At 35.3% G+C, this 13,295-nt stretch overlaps 1 pseudogene across 1 annotated transcript; it reads right to left on the reverse strand.

Annotated features, from left to right (window-relative positions):
* Window positions 1–7,936: 7,936 nt before the first annotated feature.
* Window positions 7,937–11,589, reverse strand: LOC145066962 (E3 ubiquitin-protein ligase SINAT3-like; annotated as a pseudogene). Its single transcript, XR_013688811.1, has 5 exons — window positions 11,555–11,589; window positions 11,375–11,492; window positions 11,127–11,255; window positions 8,718–9,025; window positions 7,937–8,626 (listed from the first exon to the last, which is right to left on the reverse strand). The product of XR_013688811.1 is annotated as an E3 ubiquitin-protein ligase SINAT3-like (transcript).
* Window positions 11,590–13,295: the final 1,706 nt, after the last annotated feature.

A 13,295-nucleotide genomic window follows, 5' to 3' on the forward strand; every position in this document is an offset into this window, starting at 1 on the left:
TAAAAATTGAATCTTGAACACTTACAAAGGTCCAGAAGAGTGCCAAACTGAAGAATGGGAGCTTGCTTGCTGGATCTTTGCTTCCTCCTTCCTCCTTCCACCTTCTTCATTCTTTTGCTTCAAAAACACCACACTAGCTCAAAAATGAGAAGGAAAGATGATTAGGGTTTCTTTCAGGGCTTGAGGGGCTGATGGAGGCTTAGGGTGAACAACCCTAGCCTCTAATTTCCTTTAAGTAGGGGGAAAAACATGGAAAATTATGGTTTCATTCCCAGCCATCAACACGACGTGTTCTAAGAGGAACATGTCGTGTTGCCTAAATGAAACCCGCGCCTTTTCCTTATCTAGACACGCCGTGTTGGTGCCTCCAACACGCTGTGTCAAATTCTCAAAAGGAAATTATACTCAAAGTTGCTTCTCAAACTTCCGGGTGTTACAGAATTCAAGCCATTTGGAAGCAGGTTCCACAACCCGCCTTAAGCTTCTTCTAGCGTTACCCTCCTTGCTCGGAACCGCCTCCTTGATGGTATCGCTGGAGCCCGCTGACGATTGTCTCCACCCTTATGGCCTCACATGATCCAACAAGCTTTCCATGACAAGTTTGATATTCCAAGTTGATATGTTTTCCTTTCCATATTCCAACATGTTTTTTAAGAACGTGTGTAACATCTTGCTGTTACATAATTCAGTTTTTTTAATAAAGTTATTGTAATGAAATCAGCCTGCTTTCTTTATAATAAAGTTGCCCATGCGGTTTTCATCATTAAAGAAATGGGGACACTTGCAGTTCTAAAGAAGTTTATACTCAAGTTGGTATATTCTATTGACAATACAGCTGTCGGGTTACCAATTTATATGCTTGGTTATGGAAGCCTTTTGCGTCCCCATCAAAGTATATGTTAGTTATCAAAACCTGATAGCTATTACAACTTTATATCCATTTCTTGGAAAAAAATGTCATTCGGAACAATAATTTACATTTTGTGGGCTCAAGAAACCAACATCCACAAAATTAAGAGCCAATTACCAATACAAAAAATTATCATTTTTCTTATTTGAGGTCCATGGAATTGGTCAATGATTAGAGCAATGAAATTTCGTCATCTTAAGGACCAGTTCTAGGCACCAACGTACAACGGTACAAGGCCAGTAGGACCTTGTTTAAAAACGAGAATGGGTCATAATTAAAAGATATTTGTTAATATGAGTCAAGTCGTCTAAAACTAAAAGAATTGGACTGGATTGATTTACCAATGTTGTTTTTTCTTCTGATTTTAAGATATAGTTTTATGATAACCCAATTTCATAAGCTCGTAAGCTAATTCTGAACTTTTTTTTTTTTTTGTTCCATGGGGTATATAAAGATACAAATTGAATTAACCAATCTTTAGAGATATGAGTTAAAATAGGTGTTTTAGGCATGACACAAAGATGTATTAGGATTACGAAAACGGTTTCTACCTTATGAGTTATGATAGGGGCGCCGACGATCAGACTTCTTCTTACCCCATTTTTATGGGATATTATTAGGATAATGTTGTTATTGTATAACGATGTATAATAGCCAATAACAAAAAATTTAACCTCTATCACTACAGATTACAGAATTGTTAAAAAAGCAAAGAAAAATACAATAACTATAAGAACAACCAATAATCTAAGTTTTTATGATTAATTTTGTTTTTCAGTTTGTTCTCGTAAATAAGTAAGAGATTATATGAATTTTTAATAGGGAAAATGACTTATATGGGTAACTATGTTTCAAAATTGTTCAAAAAATACCATTCAAGTTTGGTGTGTCCAAAAGACATCATCCAAGTAAAACATTTGTACAAAAAACACCAACGAAGTATATTCTTTGTTCAAATTTGACATTGTGTAACCGGCAATTACCGGTAAAAAATAAGTAAAGGAAAAAAAACAAGAGGAAATGACTTAAAGGGGTAACTATGTTTCAAAATCGTTCAAAAAACACCATCCAAATTTGGTATGTTTAAAAAACACCATCTAAGTAAACTTTTTGTACAAAAAACACCAACAAACTATATGTTTTGTTCAAATATTACCCACTGGCCATTACAGGTTAAATGATGACTTGACTTAACTATTATGACATGACGTAATAATTATTGACAAAACAATAAATGATATATTCCTCCTTTAAAAATCGATTTAGGGTTTCTTAATGAACGAATGACTTCATATTCTCCTATGATTGCTCTTCTTCTTCTAAAGTGATGATCTCAAACTCAAGTCCAAAACCCTAATACTTGATTTAAGGCAAAAAGGGCTCCTTTACCCATGCCTCAATAAGCCTCCCTCCGACTAATGCCCAAATCCGTAAAAAGCCCAAAAAGGCATCTAAGCCCAACTACAAGGCCTCTAAGGCCCAATATTGCCCAAGAACCCCCAACATGACCTTAAGCCCAAAAAATGACATGCTACAATCAGGTGGGCTTGAGGCCTAAGTTAAACAAGTCCATGCATATGCCCAATATATGTTGAAGCCTCTACGATCTGGATTTCAAGCCAGTACGCTCGACATACTCCTAGCGTACGCCTATTGTACTCGGCTAGGGTCAAGAACCGCCAATCTTCTGAAGACCATAACTTCTTCATTCTAAGTCCGATTTCGTCATTCTTTATATCCATAGGAAGCAAACGAGAAGCTCTACACTTCTATCAACTCCCCCTTGCCTTACAAAATTTCAAACATAAACCTAAACCTCATAAAGGCTCGAATTGATACTTACTGATATGTCCTTGGGCTCCAACACAAACCGAACTGTAACATCCCGAAATATCAAGAGTAGAGTTGAAGGGCTAAAAGAGTAATTTGGGAAAGAGCGACTCAGCGAGTCCATGGATGGACTCGGCGAGTAGAGTCGCGACTTGGTCGCGTGTTAAGTAGCCGACTCGGCGAGTCAGTGAGATGGACTCAGCGAGTAGGCGCTGAGTGGAGAAAACCCTACTCCTCGGGGTTGAGCCCTATATAAAGAACATTATGTTTCCTCCCCAGCCTCCTTATCACCCCTTGAGTCCCAGAAACCCTAATTTCATGGAGAAACCCCATTGTTGAGCAAATTGGAGCTTGGAGAGGTGGTTGTTGAAGAGATCTTAGAGAAGAAGAGGCTTGGAGCAAGGGGCTTTGCTTGGATTCAAGTTTCATTGCAGTTAGGGCGTTCTTTTGAGGTAATATCTCGTTTTTGAGCTGCTATTTCCTAGATGCATCATTTTGGGGGTATTAGAGATCATATCTTTGGATGTATTGGAGTTTAGAGGTTAGATCTGAGGTTGCTACCTCAGATCTGGAATGGAGAAGAGTTGGAATGCATGAAAGTCCTTGTGTTGAGTGTTGGATGAAGCTATCATGTCCCAAACCTTAGCCCTAATATGCAAAATGCATAGATCTCTTTGGATTCACGTAAAGTTTGCCACTTTACGTGATGGATGAGTTGTAGGAGGCTAGATCTATGTTTTGGATCAATTGCATGGCCTGGAATGCTTATGTATGGATTCAGACCGTCGGTACTCGGCGAGTCACATAGGTGTACTCGACGAGTTGCTTGAAGATGAGCTGGAACTCGACGAGTTGGAAGAACAACTCGGCGAGTTGGATGAAGATGGCCTGGAACTCGGCGAGTTGTATGAACAACTCGGCGAGTAAGTTGAAGATAGCCTTAGACTCGGCGAGTCTGTTCTTGGACTCGACGAGTCTTGTCGAAGAGTCCCAATATTTTCTGGTTGAGTCGAGAATCGGTGAGTCAAGGGATGACTCGGTGAGTTGTGTGCGAGTGAACTCAGAGTTGTTGGACTCGACGAGTCTCGGGGTGACTCGGCGAGTTAGGTCGCGGATTGAGTGAAGTTTTGAGTACGGGGACTCGGCGAGTCATCGGGTTGACTCGGCGAGTAGAGTCAGTCAGGGGTTGACTTTGACCTTGTCTTTGACCAAGGGTTGACCAGTGGTTTCCAGGGGCATTTTGGTAATTGTTGATTATTGTTTTGAGTTCAGTGCATTGGTGGTTGTCCAGTGGTGGAGATCGTATCAGTGATCGAAGCAGCTTGGGTTATCTGTTCAGTTGGCAGTTTCGAGGTGAGTTATCCTCACTATATCAACAGGGTCTAAGGCACCAAGGCCGGCCCTTATCGGATTGAGATCCGGGTAGTTGTTGTTATTTTGTTGCTGTGATATGTTTGCATCCTGAGAGCTAGGGTGGTATATGTTAGAGACCTGATTGAGATCGGTATCCTGAGAGATAAGGAGATGCTATGCTAGTGACCTGTTAGGTCGGTATCCTGGTTAGGATGGTGGTATGTTATGTGATCTGTTTGATCTGCTTGTTGACTGTGAATTGCTATATGATTGTATGTATATGTGCACATGGTTGTTTGGACTAGAGTTGGGTTGAGGCGGGTCCTGTTGTGTGCTATAGGCCAAGATACCTAGGGCGGACCGGTTGTTCCGAAGGCCCAGTGAGCGGTCCGGATAGGCTGTAGGCCCAAGAGGGCGGACCAGACGTGCCGAAGGCTCGGAGAGTGGACCAGACAGACTGAAGGCCCGGGAGCGGGCGGACCAGTCATATTGTAGACTTAGAGAGTGGACCAGGTGGATTGAAGGCCCGGGAGCGGGCGGACCAATCACACTGCAGACTCGATGTATGTGGATAGACTCAGAGGGTGGACCAGGTGGACTGTAGGCCGGTGCGGCGGACCAGTCACACAGTAGACCCGAAGTGCATGGCTGTTCTGTGATTAGATATGTTGTGGCATGATATGTGTGTATGGTATTTGTGGTTGGTATTTTGGGGATATCTCACTAAGCTTTCGGGCTTATAGTTGTGGTTTTATGTTTTTCAGGTTCTTCAGGAGACCGTGGCAAGGCGAAGGCGTGATCGTACCGCTCCTCATGATTTTGTAGCAATGTGATTCTGGGAATACGTTAATTGTTTTGTATTGAAAACCTTTTTGTAAAGACTTAATGGAATCGAGCTGTTTTTGAAAAATTTAAAATTGGTTGTTTTTTTTTGTCGTTACACAAACACTCGGTCCCTAAAACCTACATTATCCATCACCAAATGGGCATTACAGACACCACGACTTGTTACAAACGAATATAAATTCGAATACATCGTACACAAATATCCGAACCATATCCCAGGAGACATGCAAAAGAAATGATACAAAACAATAAAATAGCAAGGAAGGGACAAGAGACGTGCCTATCTATAGACCAGATAATAAATGAAGGACCGGTCAAGACTATAAACTCTTCTAACAACGAGCAACCTATTAGGCCTTAGATGCCTTGTAGTTGGGCTTGGATGCCTTTTTGGGCTTTTATGGATTTGGGCCTTAGGGGGGAGGGAGGCCCATTGGAGCCCTTTTTGCCTTAAGTCAAGAATTAGGGTTTTGGACTTGAGTTTGAGATCATCACTTTAGAAGAAGAAGAATAATCATAGGAGAAGATGACGTCATTCGTTCATGAAGAAACCCTAAATCGACTTTTAAAGGAAGAATATATCATTTATTGTTTTGTCAATAATTATTATACCATGTTATAATAGTTCAACTAAGTCTTCATTTGACTTGTAAGAGCCAGTTACCGGTGGATAATATTTGAACAAAACATATAGTTTGTAGGTGTTTTGTGTACAAAAAGTTTACTTAGATGGTGTTTTTTGAACATACCAAACTTGGATGGTGTTTTTTGAACGATTTTGAAACATTGTTTCCCATTTTAGTCATTTCCTATTGTTTTTTTTTCCTTTACCTATTTTTACCGGTAATTGCCGGTTACCACAAGGTCAAATTTGAACAAAAAATGTACTTCGTTGGTGTTTTTTGTACAAATGCTTTACTTGGATGGTGTTTTCTGGACACACCAAACTTCAATGGTATTTTTTGAACGATTTTAAAACATAGTTACTCATATAAGTCATTTTCCCTTTTTAATAATCAATTAAGATAGATATTTTTATTTTCTAATAACAATATACTTTTTCCCACTCAATTAATTATACAAACTACAATCATAGAAATTTCCTTTGTACGTAAAAGCAACATTTTGTACGATGACGACGTCAAATATTATGCGATTGTCACTCGTTGACTATATAACAAATTCCAATCGAAAGAGAGTTTGCCAACACGTTGTTTGTTTGTTTTTTATTTTTATTTTGTGACCGTAAACTTCTAAGTCCCAGAATCATAATTATTATTTATTTCATTTTACTTCCGTTCACACTCTTTGACAGTTTTAAATAATAAACCTATATTATAATTTAAAAATTATGTCATTTTCATCAATCTATTTTTTTTATGAAAAGACTGAAATTTATATTAAAAACCGGCAAGAAGCTAAGAGAGAAAAACAATTACATCACAATAGTAGCTAAAAAGGGGTTATTAAGTCATTCAGTTCAACATAACTTAACTTTACTACATCTATTAGAAACCCAAAATAAAGATTTTTCAACAACTTCATCAAAAAGTAAAGACTTCTTTGTAACGTTCCAAAAATTGCTATATTGCGAAAATTTCATATGCACTAGAAAGAAGTGATAATGACCGCATCAAACACCTTCCGTAAACCCCTCCGCAACGTAGCATCATCCAGCCAATTGATTAAAGACTGCACCGAAAGCTGACCGAAAAGAGATAAACCCCACCAAATAGCGATCCTAACCCAAATATCTATCAACTCGGAACAACCTTTAAAAGTATAACTAATAGTCTCCACTCCACAAGCACAAATTAGGCACATAATTAAGGATGTCATAATGTCCCTATTAGATAATCTCTCTCTTTCGTAGGAATACTACAAAGCTTAACCCTCTAGATTAGAATATTGCATTTTCATCATTCTATTAATGTTATCATCTAATTATATAATTTTTAAATGATTTAATTTTATCTAAAAGTTTTTTTTTTTTAAATTAACTAATTTATTTATATCTATCTAAATGTTCTATAAATCCTTTTTTATTTTTTAGTAATTTTTTAAATACATGTCATATTTTAATTTATTAAAAATATTACAACACATTGTTTGAAAATAAATATAATACAAACATCCTTTGTAAAAACTAAGACGAAAAAATAATAATGGCATATTCATAAAAAAGTTTAAAAAAAATTATATAATCGTTATAATTTTGTAACTCATAAATGAAATGTGATTTAATATATTTCTTGAGGGTGTGTGCTTGCGTTGCTACGAGTCCGGAAAAAAATTATTTTCTTTTTCTGAGTTGATTTAGATTTCACAATTCATAGTCGTTTGTTGGTTGATTTTTCACAAATAATCCAAAAGGTTTATTCTTTTTCTAAAGCAAACTAAAGGTACAGTGATATTTAAGTTTTAGTAATAGCCACACTCCGTTTTTCAAAAAACAGGGTCAAGAAGGAAATCATTTTTAAAAGACAAAACTTCAAAAATGGTCCATGTGGTTTTCGAAAATCTGAAGGTTAGTCCTTAATTTACAAAAGGCTCACAGATGGTCCCTGTGGTTTCAAAACTTTTAACATATGGTTATTTTCGCTAACTCCGTTAGCTTTTAGCCGTTAAATAAAGACATTTATGTCTTTTCACTACCACATGGACCATTTATGAAGTTTTGCATTATTTAAAAAAATAATTATTTAATATTAAAACTCTCTCTCTCTCTCTCTCTCTCTCTCTCTCTCTCACTCAAAAAATCAACTTATTATTCCTTGACCTGAAAATTCATTACATATTTCAAAACATCATCAAATCAACATACTAAAATTTGTTCCAGCAACATGGCCTCTTCAATTCAACCCATTAAACACAAACAAGAACTTCATATCAAACACAGGGTATCAAAGTATCATGTCGTTCCAAATTTTTTTCTCAAAATGAACTACAATCAAGTCCAACATCCAAATCGATACTACCATAGAGATTGACAACAAATTGAAAGCCATTAATCAAGATCCAAATGATTTAAACAAACTTGAATATGACAAATTCTGGAAAATGAAAGATACTAGGGGAGGAAAAACAAAATCCTAAAATCCCTGATAATGAACAAGTTCAACCAAGATCTGAAATTGATTAATGATAACAAGATAGTAATTCCAATCGATAACATAAGAAAGATTAATTTCAGACTCACAGTTTACAACCAAATTCTGGAAAATGAAGGATATCACGACAGTAGTCAACATTGATGTGTACTGCTCACCTGTTAGCAGTTCCTCCTAGGGCCACCATATCATCTCCGACTGACCGCCCACACTTGTGATACAAAATCGACAAACCGCTCACCTCTATTAATGAAACGATGACCACCTAGGCGCCCAATCAAGTGGGTTTATACCCCTAATGTCTGAAACCTATAGCAATCATCGACCTCATTCTCTCTTCTCTGTATAATCAACCCATTAGGACTATCTCTTACCTTCCTATGTCTATCTTTGATACTCCTAGTGTTCTTTCCCAAACCAGCTTCCTCTCGTTGGCTCCGACCTTTAAACTGTAGTTGTAATTCCTTGCATCCGCTTCATCCCCCATGAGTCGAAGAAACGCCATGTAAACAGGTGCCATCCCTAGCTGAAACGCCTCAAAGTGAAAACATAAGTACTGCCCAAAACAATGGAACACCTGCCAAACATAAAACATTACCCCGATAAATAAAATGAAAAAACCCTAAAATCGGAAATCATAAATCATGGGAAAAGTGAAGGGAACTCACTGTTAGCATCCAGGTAGCATTTTCAACTTCACGGGGGTTGGATTGGACATAACGATGGTTAAAAGTACAGTCTGTGTGCATGTCGACTTTGTGGTCATCTCTGAGATGGGTAACCAAGGAAAGTCTCCGGTGACTGAACATTCAGATCCGGCGTATGGGCAGTTGTAGGGTCTGAAGTTACATAAATCTTCATGCTTGAGTTTGCTGTAATATGGGAAGATTTTTGGGCATCCCAAAGAAAAATGTTTGGTGCACAACTGCACATGTAGAGAGAGAGAGAGAGAGAGAGAGAGAGAGAAAGAAAGAGACTTTTAATATTTAATTATTATTATTATTATTATTATTATTATTATTATTATTATTATTATTTTAAATAAGACAAAACTTCACAAACGGTCCATATGATAGTGAAAAGATAGAAATGTTTTTTACTTAACGGCTAAAAGCTAACGGAGTTAGCGAAAATGACCACATGTTAAAAGTTTTGAAACCACAGATACGATCCGTGAGGTTTTTGTAAATTGAGAACTAAACTTAAGATTTTTGGAAACCACAGAGACCATTTTTAAAGTTTTGTATTTTGAAAAAATAGCGATCGGGGAGTTAAGAGGAATGAAATTATCCACTTTTGTTTTCAACTAAACTTACAATTATGGTCTTTGAAAATGCATCTCTATATTTGATTATACCCCTCTACTAACCTTTGTTATATGTTTACTACCATATTAGTACCATTTGAAAATGATTATCACTACACTACCGATAAATTTTTTATTTTATTTATTTTATTCTTTTTTTAATATTAAAATACGTAGAAAAAACATTATATATATATATATATATATATATATATATATATATATATATATATATATATATATATATATATATATATAACAAAGATAACGTATACCCTTAATAACTAATATATATATAGAAAAAACATTTTCAAATGGTACTAATATGGTAGTAAATATATAACAAAGATAACGTATACCCTTAATAACTAATTACGAATGACTCAACGAAGATGACTATACTCTTAGTAACTATACCCTTAAACTAATTACGAATGACTCCATGTAGCCCTGTAACCTGATTTGACATCTTGTTTTTTCCTCAAAATTTCGTACTTTAAAACTTTCAACAGAACGCAAGTGAAATTGTATGGGAAGCTTCCTAACCTATCCAAACTTCACTTTATTTTGGATGGTTAACAAGAGTTCAAAATGAAGTCAATTAAATAAAGTGTATATTTTTGATATTTCTATAAACTAATATAATAAAATATCACTTAGATAAAAAATTTAAATAACATTAGACCGTGATTTCACAACAATGTCAAACTTTAAACTTTGACATAAGATAATATATATATATATATATATATATATATATATATATATATATATATATATGGTTAGGATCAAATATGAATCACAAATATTATGTGAATGTATGACCAAATGTTAACCATTAGATTAAAAGAATGAAATATTATGATCTTAGGGTACATCTTATTTACATGGACTAGCATATACTATATAATTACATTTAATTAAGTATAAAGAAAAAATATGACATTTAATAAAGAGAGAGAAATGAGAATTATCTACATTTTAGGCAAGTAAGTTAGATTAGTTAATGAAAATTAAATCAAATCTCATATTTTATTCAATGTATTTTAATTAAATCAGATTTTTTTAGAAAACGGCTGCATTCAACACATATTTTGATTCATTCATTCTTAAAGAATATGATTTCATTAATTAGTTTTTTGATTCTTTGATTCTAAAAGAATCCATTGAGTAATCTTAATGAATATACCTCGATTATTAGACAATAACCTATCATTCTTTAAGAAAAAAATATATTGCAATACAATCTCTAATACATTCTATAAAGAATATGATTTCATTAATTAATTTTTTGGTTCTTTGATTCTAAAAGAATCCATTAAGTAATCTTAAAGAATATACCTCGAATATTAGACAATAACCTATCATTATTTAAGAAAAATATACTGTAATACAATCTCTAATATATTCTATAAAATGAGAATCATTTTTATAACACAAAACAAGAATATATGCAAAAATTAAAAAAATATACATAACCTTTTATACTACATTTTATAAGAATCTGTTATCATTTGTGAAAAATATACATAAAATTTATAAAATATAAAACATTCTTAAAGAATTTTTTATCATTCTAAAAGAATATGTTGTCAAATCTTTGCTTCGATTCCTCAATGACCATAGAAACGGAAAAACTAAAGTTGTATGGATTGTGATTTATCAACTGCCTCCTTCATACCCTGTTCAAATCTTTGCTTCAATTCTTGTTCCCTTTCGTATTTCTTCTGTGCTTTTCCAACATACCATTCTTTGTTATCAAATTTCTAACCATTAAGCCCTTCCACTGTTTACCAGCATCCTCAGCATTCTCAAAATTAACAAATCCAAAGCATTTAGAGTTCCCTTCAGCATCCCTCATCACAACAGCACTTGTTACAGTTCCAAATTCACTAAATGCCTTGTTTAGATCATCATATGTTGTTGATTCGGACAGGTTTTTGACAAAGACATTAGTAAACTTTGTCTTGCGACAACTAGTTCTCTTTCTTGTTTGCGCAAAAAGGGTCCCACGTATACTTGTTTGTCGTTTAAAAGCATGTCCTTCAGTTTTTGAATGGCTTTTTGTGCAGATTCTTCAGCGTCGTATTGAACAAAACCATACCCCTTTGATTGGCCACTTGAATCTGTCACAATCCTGCAGGAGAGAATATTGCCAAATGTAGAGAATGTGCCATGTAAGGCCTTTTGGTCGATTACCTTATCAAGAATCTGTTTTTGTTTAGATTGTTCATACAAGTCAGTAGGTAAAGAAGACTATAAGAAAGTGGAAACAGTGATTAATAGATTAAGGTTTTTCTGCTTTGAATACCTTGATAAATATGTTTCAGAGCCACTTTTGCGTACGCTTGGGTCTCGATGAGAATACATTATTCTGATCGCCTTCCCATTCAAAGGTGTGAAGTTCAGTACCTCCATTGCCCTTGCAGCTGTCATCAACATAACAAGAGGAGTAAGAACTAATGCTTTCAACAATGTTGACATCATAAGGAATTGCAATATCTAACTATGAGAAGGTGAATTTGTTAAACAACACTAACCATCTTGAGGATTCACATAGTTGACATAGCCATAACCAAGCGATCGTCGAGTCGACAAGTCCCTGCAAACTCGAACAGAAACCACTTGACCTAACTAGTTAAACAGATCATACAACTGCGAATCCGTCACATTCCACTCCAGATCCCCAACATACAATGAAGTCGGCACAAACTGCTGAGCACCAACAGGAGCAGCACCACCAACACCAACACTCACCGCCTGAGGTTGAACTTGAACCTGAGCCGCCATCTCAAAACCCTAGAAATATTTACCTTTTCCCCAAATTTTCTGATTTTTTGGCTTTTTTTAACTTCCCTCTCCCTTTATTGATATGAATCCAAACCTAGATAGATAAATAGCCTGCAAATCAGAAAGCCTTTCCAACTCCGAACAAAGCAAACCACAGAAACCCTAGAAACTCCCAACTCTTTTTGTTGTTTTTTTTTAAAATAAGATAGATAGAGAGATAGGAGAGGGAACGATATGAATATAAGGATAGATAAGTCGGAGATCCGGCGGAGGAGAGAGAGGATGTAATTATATAGTATATGCGAGTCTATGTAAATAAGATGTACCCTAAGATCACAACAGTTTATTCTTTTAATCTAGTGGTTAAAATTTTGTCATACATTCACACAATAATTATGGATTATATATGAACCTAACTCTCTCTCTCTCTCTCTCTCTCTCTCTCTATATATATATATATATATATATATATATATATATATATATATATATATTTATATCCTTCGTATTCCCTTTTCTCTCCTCATAATTCACCCTAAACTCTCTTTAACCTCTCCAAAATTTGAGTCTGGTTTTCTTCCTAACTTTTAGAACATTTTAGTATAGTCTCGGGAATACTAGGAGCCCGACAAGAAGGAGTATTCTGGTCAAAATTCTGTTCGCTTGTTTTTCCCGGTTTTCGCTTAAAAGCTCTATAAGTTAAGCTACGCTCTATCGGTTTCAGTGTAACTTTTATTTATAGTCATAAGTCGTTATTATGATCCTATAAATAAGATTTATCAGTAATTCCATGTCAAAATACTGATTGATCTACTTACGAGAGAGGTGTCTAGAACGGTCACGTTGGCTTGGTTGTTGGATTTTAAAAAATCAATATGCCAAAATGGTCCTGCCTCCCTACTGTCTTGCCTGGCTGGTCCTTATTTGATAGCACTCCCAGTATTCATTAGTATTAGTGAGGAATCTAGACTATAATTATTATTGTCACTAGGATTACGAAACTAGACTAAGGCTTAGTACTTTTGTGTCTATGTCTTTTAAAGTACGAAGCGAAGCGCTGCCAAAATCGACAGTCACCCACTTTTATCAATTGAGTGCATAGTTAATTTCATCTTACACATAATTATGAAGTATTAATATAATTAATTCC

The sequence above is a fragment of the Lactuca serriola genome, chromosome 8 (genome assembly GCF_051521515.1).
Source record: "Lactuca serriola cultivar US96UC23 chromosome 8, Lser_US96UC23_V15, whole genome shotgun sequence".
Lineage (NCBI taxonomy): Eukaryota > Viridiplantae > Streptophyta > Magnoliopsida > Asterales > Asteraceae > Lactuca > Lactuca serriola.